General features: G+C 37.9%; 1 long non-coding RNA gene across 1 annotated transcript in view; it reads left to right on the top strand.

The window, feature by feature from the left end:
* The window catches only part of LOC121069817, a 29,690-nt gene extending 19,277 nt beyond the window's left edge, over window positions 1–10,413 (top strand). Inside the window, exons 2-3 of the long non-coding RNA XR_005819635.1 lie at window positions 5,586–5,721; window positions 10,183–10,413. This is a non-coding gene — a long non-coding RNA (uncharacterized LOC121069817). The remainder of the gene's footprint in view (window positions 1–5,585; window positions 5,722–10,182) is intronic.
* Window positions 10,414–12,961: the final 2,548 nt, after the last annotated feature.

Raw genomic sequence — 12,961 nt, 5'->3', positions numbered from 1 at the left:
AGATTTCACTTATATTGGGTTGAATTTGAGATATTCCTTCCTACTATAGCCCAGAATGGTTTGAATTTTTCACACAGAGTTTGAACAATATAAGGAACAGAAATCAAAAGGCTTGATACCTGTATCTACCACAATGTAGTCCTAGAATTATTCACAGTAACTATTAAGTTAACAATTTAAAATATACAGTAAGTGAAATGAATAATAGAAACTTTTCTAAATTCACAAATAGAATTAAAGGACTACACTTGTGAAGCATATTGTCCACTGTACTTTACCATCGGTTCTTTCTTCAGAGATGATCTTGGAGGTCTCTTCCAACCTAGATGATTCTGTGATTCTGTGACTGGGATTTTCCCATTTAAGCTTTAATCCCTTTGAAATGTAATTGGACACTCATCTTCCCCATAGTCAGCTGCAAAGAGAAAGGAAAAAAGGACGTATGGTCGCAGGTAGGAGTGTTGTTGATCTAGATGTGGGTAGGGCCATTTGTCCTTGTGCTTAGAGGAGAGACTGGTAGCAATGAAATATACTGGAGGGGAGGTGAGACCTACCTCAGACATATTTATGCTGATGTAGGTACTGTAAGTTGGAGGGAAAGTCATAAACCCATGCAGATTTGCTAGCCAAGAATACAGCTTCAGAAGGCCTGGTTGTTACCTTTGGATGAAAAATGTGCAATAATGCAAATGTTTAGTAAATTAACAACCAAACTTTGCACACTTAAAAACTTTTACCGGTAGTTTTCTGCAACACTCTTTGGTCTGAAGGGACTCACATTGGTTGAGAGTCTAGTTCAGAGTGACTTTCAGGTTCAGATGCTACCCAAAATGCAGAGCTTGATTATTACTGAAGTAGTTAACCATTATACTGATGAAATGAATTCTGCCATACCTTGGTTACTTGAGTGCCTAATCCAAATCTTGCATTCATGTTATTGAATTTCATGTTGTTTTTCTCTGAAACCACAGAAAGCAGAACATTTTTCATTTTGTCACGTTATGAAATCTTAAAGTAGTTCCTCTGTTGGCCAAACATGCAGCACACCACAGAAAAACAAAACAAAACAAAGGGAGTATATTGCTGATTTGTATCTGTATTTCAAACATAGATTACTACTTCCTTTTTGAAACACAGCGCATGTGAAACAAGAAACACTGCTCATGTTATATTGCTTTACTTTGGCACTGACCTTAGTGTAACACCTCATATACTAGAGCTGAACTATCATCAGCACTGTAGCGTTTTCATTGCATCTGATGGGCAATTGTATAGCAGTCCTAAAACTGCTATGGAAAAATGATCTAAGCCTCATATAAAATTTCAAATGGTGTAACTTTTCTGTATCTGAGGCTGTCTAAATTTTGGGTGATGTACATTGTCTGTCTAGAAGCCATTGTGACAATTTTTACAATGGTTTACCAGAATGGATAAAGAAAAATTTATAGAGGGATTAAAGACTAAAACTAATAGAAAATTATTACTAACATCATCTTATTAATGGGAGCTTATCCATTCAGCGCTATTTTTTCTTCAAATAACAAGCGAACAAATATTAAGAAAAAAAAAAAACTGAGTTGGTGCTTTTGTAAGGAAACATAGTATCTCACCTGACAATTGAAAATGCACCTTTCCCTACTCCTAGCACTGCCAAACAGAATCACTTACTCTGCTTTTCACTATTTTAGAGTATTTTGAAAGCTAATGATATTTACATAGAGGAAAAGGATATGAAAATGAAGTAATTAATTATAAAACAGGATTTGATCTATGCTGGCACCAGAAAAAAAATCACCTGCTCTGAGGACAGGCCTTGTAAATGTATATAGCTTTCCTTTATTTTTCAAAACCATGACTTGTGATTTTTAGATGCCCAGCTGAAGTACCTAGAGGTGGATACTGAAGTTCCTAGTGTCTTTCACAACACCTACTTTACTCCCTGCTAAAATCATTGCCTGTTTTGACATCATAAATCCTACTGAGTCAATAAAAAACTATACTCTACTGTGCTATATATATTTGTAACAACTTTCTCTCTTTTGGAAACGTTTCTCTCCTATACAGAATTTCTAAGCCGTGCCAGCCTGATTTATGACTTTTATGATTTCCTGCAATGTCTTAAACTGTGGTCACAATGCCTGTTTCTAGTTCATGTTATATCATATATGACTGCAAACTGTTTAAGGCTAAAGAGAAATGGATTCATCCATTTTACTAACTAAACCTGTGCTATTTCTTTGGACACTGTTTGCTGTCAGTATTGATAGTTTTGTAACAAATAATGTCCACAGGCTGAGTTTTCCTAATGGGCATCAACTAGACAGCATTGTATGGTCTTGGAAGCAAAACAGCAATTTCAGATTGTAGGAATAAAATATAAACTAAAATATGGTCATGACAGAGATACACTGAATGATGGTGCTGACACAATGTGCGATTTCTGAACCATTACTGGGAAAAAACGCATTTCAGTCTTTTTGAAGTACCTACCATGTTCATGATAATATGAACTGCTGTGCAGGATAAATAGCTATAAAACCATTTTCACTACATTAATTTTTAAAATGTTTATTGTTCATTTTTGAAATGAACTATAAGTTTTAGACTACATCTCAGCCTTACTGTATGGGTATTCAGATCATGGCATGTAGAGCTATAAAATTACCATACTTGTATGTATTAATCAATGATGTATATTTAAATGTATTTAATACAGTAAGGCTTTATTTTTCATACAGACCTCCTTCAGCAATTTCCTGTAGTGATGATTGTATAAGCACCTGAGCAATAACAGTAACACTAAACACTATTTAATACCAAATAAGAGGTCAGATTAGAGGTATTATTCCTTCTTGTTTCTGAGTTTTCTAAATATTTTATGAGTTTCAACTTTGGAATGTTTGAATTAATCTGTCTCATATTCTTTATTGCATTCTATGTTCAACTATACTTTTAAAGCAGGAAATTCAGGGAATTTTAAGTAGGTAGGAAATGTTATATTGTTTTTATCTGCTAAATTAAGGCACAGAAAAGTTTGTGCTGTCTTTTGAAAACACTGAAAATAAGATGAATCAGCATTTTTTAATATATGTGATTTAGGATGCAAAATCCTGAATTACTGAAGGCAAAGACTACTCAGGCTTTTGTGACCCTTCCTGATATTTCTCAATTTATAAATGAAGCCAATTTACCCTTGGCTTCTGTGAAGTCTCATAATAAATGTGGTTTCTAACAACAGCAAATACAGAAGTTAGAAAAAGGGAACTTTCTTTTGTCTAATAAAAGAAACAAAGCTGGTGGTCTCCATGAGGAGATAAAATCTGTGCAAATGCAGGTCCTTACCTTCACTAATTAAATGGAAAGAATAGTTTGAAAACAGCTTCAAAAAATAGGATTCCTGCAGAGTTTCTACCTGCTTTTACTTATAGTTTTGTTTAGAAATCTTGTTTCCAGGATTATATATAAACTTTTTTTTTTTTTTTGGTGCAACCAGGATGGTAATTTTAAGTGAAACAATCACTAAAATGTAGAAGATATGCATGTTTGAAGCTTTTAGCCAGTATGATGAGAAATACACGTCAATAGGAAATGAAAATGAATGCTAACTAGCATACATAACAAGAGTAGCAAAAAAAGAAAAAAAAAAGCTACAAAGCTGGGCCATTATTATGGTATCATTTAGTGTGTATGCTAGTGTATTTAATCACTGCCACTTATAACTCAATGTTCAAGACTTAAAAATCAAATTACACTTTTTATTTCCACTAATGTTCTTTACACAGGAAGGAGACAGTGTCAGCTCATTACTGCACTATTCTCCCATGGCTCTTTCCTGAGGGTGAAAAGTACCATACCAAATAATTTGTACTGAGTGGAAAAAGCTTTTTAAAAGAATTGTAAACAGTAGGGAAAAAAAAAAAAGAAAATGGAGGAAGATAAGAAATTAACTTCCTAACAATTATCATTTTTTTTTCATAATTCCTATTTCAGTTCCTATGGACTTAATGAAGAAAAAAGCCTACTAAAGTTTTTTGTTTGTTTGTTTTGTTTTGTTTTAAATATAGAAAGAAATCACATTGGTTAAAAAATCAATACTTACCACTGCTGGATTCAAATGTCTGGTTTCTTACAGTGCACTGTATATTCTTAACCACGAGTCAAAATGTCTTCTTGCTAAAATTATACATGTGACAAGCACTATGCAGCCTAATGGAAGTTACACATTAGAATCTGCACATGAAAGAAAAGATGTTTTCTTTTGATTATTCTTTCTGATTACAAAAGCTCTAGGTAGAGGCTACTAGGTAGGGATCAGAACCCTTTTTCTATATGCTGGTCCATTATTCCCTTAACTATTGCTTTGCCATTATATTAATATGATTTGGGGATTCAGAAGAGTCAGAGCAGAGAGCCACATTATACTTATTGTTTGGCTGGTTGGTTGGTTTGGCTTAGTTTGGTGTGTTGTGTTGGTTTGTTTGTTTTTTGGTCTGTGCCCTATCACTTGGATTAGAAAATGAGTATATATTCATTTTTAAAATGTAGGGTACTTGTGGTTTAACCCATCCGGCAGCTAAGCACCACACAGCTGTGAATCAGAAAAAAAATGATAGCCTGTGGGTTGAGATAAAGACAGTTTATTAAGACAGAAAAGAAAGGAAAATAATAATGATAATAGTACTACTAATAATAATGTGTATGAAACAAGTGATGCACAATGCAATTGCTCACCACCCACTGACCGATGCCCAGCCTATCCCCGAGCAGCCACCCCCCCACACACCCCGGCTAGCAACCCCTATGTATTGTTCAGCATGACGTCAGATGGTATGGAATATCCCTTTGGCCAGTTTGGGTCAGCTGTCCTGCGTCTATCCCCTTCCAGCTTCTGCTGCACCCCCAGCCTGCCCGCTGGCAGGACAGAGTGAGAAGCTGAAAAGTCCTTACCTTGGTGTAAGCACTGCTCTGCAACAATTAAAACATCAGCATGGTATGAACATTATTTTCATCCTAAATCCCAAACGCGGCACCCTATCAACTACTAGGAGGAAAATTAACTCTATCCTACCCAAAACCAGGACAGTAGTGCACACGCAATGTGAGAATCTCAGATTAGTCCCTTTTAATTTATGGCATTGTCATGAGTGTGTATGTCCCGTGATGCGCCAAGGAATATGCTTCACTGAGTATGATATCTCTTATCTAATTTTTTTTAATTGACTTTTTTTTTTTCCCAAAAATTTATAGAATTGATAAGGAATTGGAGTAATGTTTTAATTATGTTTTTTAAATATTCAGTTCTATTTCAAAATGTTGTATACTGGTAAAGTTATCCGCTATAAAAATTCTTAGCAATTTCTTTAATCTGTGAAGTAATTCTTATTATGTTTTTTAAAAAAGCAATAGAAGATGCTTGGTCATGAGCTAGTATACATAGGTGCACCTTTGATAACTTCAGAGAATGGTGCTTATTTACAGTGACTGGAGATGTGCTCCAGAGGTATACAAAATACTTTGTGCTAAACTGCCTCTGTAGAAGCATAGGAAGTAGTAGAAACACAAGAAAAATGTTCTATTTCTTCCAGGTCTGGAACGGATATTATGCAAACCCTACAACTCTACTGGTGCACGCTGCCTTGCAGGGAATGAAGTTACTCCATCAAAACATTCAGACAAATATTGACAACTAGCTGTGCAAACTGAGTGTTTCCTCTGTGAACTGTAAGTAAAAAGTTATGACATACCAGATCGTTACATAAATTTCTGTTTCACCCCATACATATGATGCCACCTGCTGAACTGCTTATTGTTTTTCCTGTCAGTCAGGGAATAGTGGGGGGACTGGTGCTCTTTAACTTGTTTGTTGTTCTGTATTTTTTTCTCTCAGATGTGTAGTAGGATGTGTGTGGCATATATTTACCTATGCATGCATACCAAATACATAGCAGATTGAAATACTGTTCATAACTGCAAGGGTTCAGTGCTTCTTGTTGAAAGCAAGCCATAAATCACGAAGTTTCATCTTTTTGGATGATACTATTTGCAGCATAGCATCCTGCATATTTTTAGCCTAGCAATCCACAGAAGTATTTGAGTGAGAAGGCTTCTTTACTCCCTGCCACTTTTGCCAATGAGAATGCAGTTCAGAGTGACTTGTTTGTTCGTGGTTGGGAACGAGATGCTGTAAGAGAAAGGGAATGTGAGAGGCAAAAGCTGAAAGAACAAATCAGAAATAGCAGAAATCTCGACTCTGTTATTTGCACTCTGCAAACACCCTTGTTGAACATAGTTATCTTACTGAAAAGCTTTTTCAGTATAGTTCATAGATCACAATAATTATTGAGCAAAGTTAATTTAAAACAAAACAAAACATATATATATATATATTTGCACCGTTCTACTTGTGGATTTTGCTTATGTTTCCAAGTGCTTCACAGTTTTAAAAGCTGAAAGATCATTGTCTTAAAAAGTTACATGATGTAGGTGCCAGAGCAATACAGCAATGGCAAAATGTTGCTGGGCAGCATATCTAGAGCAATGCTGCATGTCCTGTTCTGATGGGGTAGAATACCGAGCGCTCCTCATTACTCTCTACTTTTTGGCACTGCGAGATAATGTGGACCTCAGAACTGGCAACAGTGTAGTCCTCATGTCAAGGTCCTTCCAACAGTGAAACAGTTTGATCTGTTCTCTTTCCTCTGAACACCTTCGGTAGCTTTTTCTGTGCTTATTAGACATTGGAGCTTTTTGTTTTGTTTTGTGTCCGCCCCACCCCCCCCCCCCCAAAAAAAAAAAAAAAAGTACTTCTCCCTCCCAAGCCAATAGTTTTGGAGAGAATTGTTAAAATTATTCTCTGATCTAGGATTATGTAATTCAAATACAAAGACCATCAAAGACATGCAGCGCTAATGAGACACTTTTTCATTACTCTCTTTTCCTGAGATCTAGGGTCAGCTCACCCAAAGGACTCCCTCAGCTGTACACTCAGGAGCCCAGGTTTTGTATTTCGCTATAGTCTGTACTGTAGTCCTCTAAATAACGGCATCTATTAGCATTTTGATGAGACCCTACAGGCTCCCTGCTGCTATTTCCTTGTAACTCTCTCCAGACATGATGTGCCATGCTATCACACACTCTCCAACTGTACTACCTCCTGCACACCATCTTAGCCCATACTTGCATCACTCCGCCAGCAACTCACAATATCTTTCATCCTTCAGCTTTCATTCTGTTGCACCTAGACCCATCATTTTAGCTTAAATGTACTTTTCACAGTGCATTACCACTTTCACCCTAGGAGCCTGACCATCAGGTGCCCATTTCCCTCCTATTGAGCACTCCCAGCTCCGTTCCCTGGACTTGCGCTCCTCTTCTGCCTTGTGTCTGCATGCAGGTGTGCAAGCCCTGACCCTAACCCAGGTGCTTGGCAAGCAGTGGCTGGGCTGGGGATGTGCCAGGCTTGGGGCACCAGCTTTACTGAGGGGAGCACACCACTTAGTGCCACTTAGCACAGGACAGCAAGTTGTTGTGCATCACTTCTTCCAGGGTGCAGGCTTTTACCTTGTGTACTTAGTGTTAAGTAGCCAAGGAGTTTCAGTCTGACTCTTGTTTATTGTAGGTAAGATCAGGTGGTAAGCAAGATGCAACTGAAGAGTGGTAGGTCATTGCTAGGTGGTGGCCTGTTCGGATGGCTGTGCACGTGGTCTGTGGTTGAGAGGCAGGCTGAACTGCCTCAACTATCACCAAAAAAAAAAAAAAAAAAAAAAAAAAAAACCCACATAATATGAGTAGTGATTCAACTGGTGCCAAGTCTGTTGGGCACCTAACTCTTGTCATTGCCTTGATGGATGGCCTTGGCTGAATCTCTTGCTCTGCATATGCCTTGCTTTCCTTCTCTGTGAAATTTATGTAATGTTATCAAATTGCTTGGAAAGCACTCTGAGATCTAGTCGTAAGCAGACAATGTAAGAGCTAGGTCTATTTCATTATTAATTTGCTTTCCTGTCATTCATTATATCTAACTTTGGGGCTTGCTTTGTTTTCTGTTACTTTAAAGTTTAGTAATTTACTGTTATCTTTCATTTGTGTGGCTGTAATTTTGGATGTCAGTGCATACTTAGTATCTAAGTAGTATATAAGTATGTGCTTACTGACCTTACTTTTTAGAATAAACTTTCTTCAAGTATTTGTTGCCTGCCTAAAGACTTTTTATAAACTCCTTAGTCATTAAAGTTGCTAGTTTTTACCATGAAATACAGCAGTGGAAAACCTAAGTATGTCTGTTTGAATTTTAAAATATGCCTGCATTTTGTTTTCTCAGAACTCAGTCCTGCAAGGTGATGAACAGTTTGTCCTGATGATTTCAAATGAACTGTTCACATATTTAAGTGTTAATGAGATAAATATGTGCTTTGTTGCATTAGATTCTGCTGGACAAAGACCATTAAAATTTAGATATTCTGCCACAGTGAGAAGAAACTAATTTCATAGATAAAGACTGAACGCCACAGGGGCAGTGTTTCTTAAACACTTCCAAAATGACACTTGTAACTTGTATTTATCCAGCTTTTTATAGTATAGATTATATTGTCTCAAGGTATTTTATTATTTTTGAAAGACTGTCATCATGTGTAACTACCAAAGAACAAACTTAAGATTTTTATTTTTATTTTCCATAAACTGATATGAATCTAGACACCCACCTTATATGCTTAATTTTAGCCTAAAACTAGTTTTTACATCTCATGGAAAAATAGAGGTCTGCAGCACATTTGCTGACGCATCCTTAACTATAGCATTGCTACTGGGTTCCTCTATAATACAGTACATATTTCTTTGTGAAAGAACTGAAAGCTGCAATAATAAAGCTTAACTTTATGGTATCGAAATTCTCTGTGTTTGTACCTCCAGGGAGAAAAACAATTAGAGAAAGACAATCTACCTAAATAGGCTGGGAAACTGAATTGCTCTGTCTATGCTTCATTACCCTCCCTCTTTCTCATCTCACACTTTCCACAAATAGCATGATTATGTTTACCTGACATCTTCATGCTTCCCTGCTGAGCAGGCTGAGGAAGCCTGGCAGCTGAGATCAGCTGTGCTTTCTATGGAGAAGGAATTATATTTTTATTTAAAGGGTCCAATTCTTGAGCCATTTCAGTGAGAAGCTTCAGAGTGTCCCTGAGCTCAGGTAGGGAGCAGAATATATGAAATGACAGTGGGCATTTTTATTTTTATTTAAAAAAAAAAGAAAGGATCTTTGACAGTAACAAGTATTAGCTTGGCTGACAAAATGTTGATACATCCTTAGTTGCTTGATACAAAGGCCTGGTTGGAGAATCTAAATGTTAACTCTGTGACCTGCATGGCTGACAGCACCCTTGACTAATTTTTCTGGCAGGTGCCTCTTTTCAAAAGTTCTTCAGGAATGCTTCTTTTCAGAAGCTATTTTGCCCTGCAAAATTAGCTCCTAAGATTTGCACTGAAATAAAATGCCTTTTCACAGATAAAAATCTTAATATAAAGAAAAAAGATCTAGAATAAGCTCTGCAGTGAAAGTTATCAAATGTTTTTTCAGTGACTGCTTTGGAGAATGGAATCATAAATCCAGAAGAACAAAAAGACTTGAGAAATATACAGGCTGCCTTTATAAGGAGCAGGTATTTTATTTTTCAGACTTCTCAGGTAATGGAGAAGAATTCAGCACTTTCTTGTTCTGAATTGCCAAGTTATAAATCTGAATAACTAAACTACAGATAATTGGACACAATTCCTCAAATTAGAAACCAATATTACATGTGAGAATTAATGACATTTCATTATGCATTACTGTCTACATTAATAAACTATGACTGTATTAGTTTTAGCAGCAGCATACAAGCCTCTATTTCTTGTAGCCCCTGGGATCTTGCTCTAAATCTAGTTTTAATCTAATGCTGTAGGAGCTGCAGAATAACTGGACTTGAATTCAGCTGAATGTTAGTTTGAAGCACCCAGCTATACTCTGTGAAAACACTGTCATGGAATATGCAGGTACCTGTGTATCTACATGTAAAGTCATAGTCAACATAATATTAGGCTTAATATTAGTAGCCGAAAACCCTGCTTCTCCGTTTGCTTTCCCAGCAGCTGAAAAGACACTGGCTGGCAGAATTTCTGCTTTTCTCTATTTTCATCTTACAGTGACCATGATCTGACCATGCTCTTCAGGTGCCAAAAGCTTCTTCAAGACTCAAGGTCCTGAATAACTAGAACTCAAGATTTGTTCCATGTTTTAGAAAATGTCGTCATATGTAGAGCATGGAATTAATAGGCACCCCTGCTTTTCTGCCCTTCCACTGGTACCTCCTGTTGCTTGTTACAGTTAAAGACACTTCACTAATATGATGACTTGGCAACTGTCTTGAACTTTCCTTAAATACACTGTATTAAAATGAAATATGTAGATTTTGATCCTACTTTCACTGTTAGTGAACAACATAAGCTAGAGTAGTTGAAATCAGAGTGATTAGCTTGGATGAAGACATGACTACCTTTCCAACCACCTCTAATTCCTGCTCCATCATCTCAAAGCTAAGACATCCTGCAACATTACAATAAGTTGCTGATATTTCTGGCCAACAAACCTGAATCTGTTAGCAGACCTGCATTAATCATTGTGGGTGTCATGTTATTACTGGAAAATTGTGGATAAACTGGCAAACAGGCAGAAAACTCACATATTCGTACTTCAAAGGACCTTGGAATTCATATTCATAATTTGTTTATGGATAAATGCAGCAATACCTAGGCAACAATCATAGCCTTATTTGACCTTAGACAATTATGGCATCACAGTTCCACTCCCCAAAACTCATAACATAAGGAAAGATGTCTCAAAAGACTTGGAAATATCAGCAGGATAGTTATGATTCATTTAATGTGCAATAACCAAAGACAAGCTATTGACCTCCTGCGTGTGTTACAGCAAGGAAGGGAAGGGTAGCTATGGCAAGGCAGTAAAATAACGTCATGCACCTTGCTCTCATTTATTAATAGTACCTGGAGATCTAAATATTTTATATTACACTGATCTAGGCTCAGATCCTTCAGTCATTAATTTTATGCAAAAGAGTATTATTGCATTAACATTTTTAATGCATTTCATAGAATCATAGAACAGCTTGTGTAGGGAGGGACATTAAAGACCATCTATTTCCACTCCCCCCCCGCCATAGGCAGGGATGCCACCCACTAGATCACATTACCCAGATCTTCATCCAACCTGGCCTTGAATACCTCCATGGTATCCACAACTTCTCTGGCCAACCTGTTCCAGTGCCTCACCACCTTTAGAGTGAAGAATTTCCTCCTAACACCTAGTCTAAATATCCCCTCTTTTAGTTTAAAACCATTCACCCTTGTCCTGTCATTATCTGTTCAAGCAAAAAGTTGTTCTCCATCTTTTTTATAAGCCACCTTTAAGTACTGTAATACTGCAACAACGTCTCCCTGAAGCCTTCTCTTCAGGCTGAACAACCCCATTCAATGCCCTCAACCTTTCTTCATAGGAGAGGTGCTCCAGCCCTCTGATCATCTTCATGGCCCTCCTCTGGACTTGCTCTAACAGGCCCACATCCTTCTTGTGCTGGGGGCACCAGACCTGGACGCAGCACTCCAGGTGGGGCCTCACAAGGGCAGAGTAGAAGGGGACAATCATCTCCCTCCACCTTCCCACCCCTCTGTTGGTGCAGCCCAGGACACAGTTGGCCTTCTGGGCTACAAGCATGCACTGGCTTACATTGAACCTTTATTCTACCAGAACCCCCAAGTCCTTCTCTGCAAGGCTGCTCTCAGTGAGTTCTTCTCCTAGTCTGGACTCATGTCTGGGATTGCCCTGACCCAGCCACAGTACGTTGCACTTAGACTTGAACCTCATTTGGTTCATGTGGGCCCAGTTCTCAGGCTTATCCAGATCCCTTTGGATGTCATCTCTTCCTTCTTTGTTATCAACTGCACCACTCAGCTTGGTGTCATCTTCAAACTCACTGAGGGTGCACTCTATCCCATCGTCTGTGTCATTAATGAAGATACTGAAAAGCATCTGTCCCAAGACAGACCCTGAGGGACACCACTAGTTACCAGCCTCCATCCGGACACAGAGCCATTGACCACCACTCTGGGTGCAGCCTTCGAGCCAATTCCTTATCCATCTAATAGTCCACCCTTCAAATCCATCTCTTTCCAATTTGGAGCTCAGGATGGCATGGGAGACTGTGTCAAAGGCCTTGCAGAAGTCCAGGTAGGTGACATTGTTTTACCTTGTTGATTGATGCAGTCACTCCATCATAGAAGGCTACAAGATCGGTCAGGCCCTTGGTGAAGCCATGCTGGCTATCTTAGATCACCCCCTTGTCTTGCATATGCCTTGGCATTGCTTCCGGGAGGATCTGTTCTATGATATTGCCAGGCACAGAAGTGAGATGAGGCACAGAGGTGATCTATATATTTGTATAGATGTTTAATTTCTACAAATAATGTTTAATTCATTTTTCCAAACAGCACAAAACAATGCAAGGGACCAGACTACTTGCTATGATTTGTATGTTTGTGGCTTCCCTATTCTTTGTGCTGCTATAAAAAATAATAGCCAGTTAAGGTTTCATGAGTTTTTCTTGCCAGTTAACTCAAACTTAATGACTCTTGGGTTTATGATCTGTCTCCCGACCACGTTTTGTCTCGTAGTGCCAAGAAAGTATTGATATGAGCCAACACTGTCATTCACCATTTACCTTAGATCTTAGAAACAATCTTATACACTCTTGTGTATGAGCCACTTATACAATCTTGATAGCCTTTCCTCTGCTTTGTTTCCAGTGTAGTACAGATTTGTCAATGCAGAATGCAGTGTGGCTTTTTATTTTATTTTTCCTCCAGTTGAGTTTCTCTCAAATGTTAGCACATTTCTATCATGGAATTGACA

The sequence above is a fragment of the Cygnus olor genome, chromosome 4 (genome assembly GCF_009769625.2).
Source record: "Cygnus olor isolate bCygOlo1 chromosome 4, bCygOlo1.pri.v2, whole genome shotgun sequence".
Taxonomy (NCBI): domain Eukaryota; kingdom Metazoa; phylum Chordata; class Aves; order Anseriformes; family Anatidae; genus Cygnus; species Cygnus olor.
This window is presented reverse-complemented; position numbering and strand designations above follow the sequence as displayed.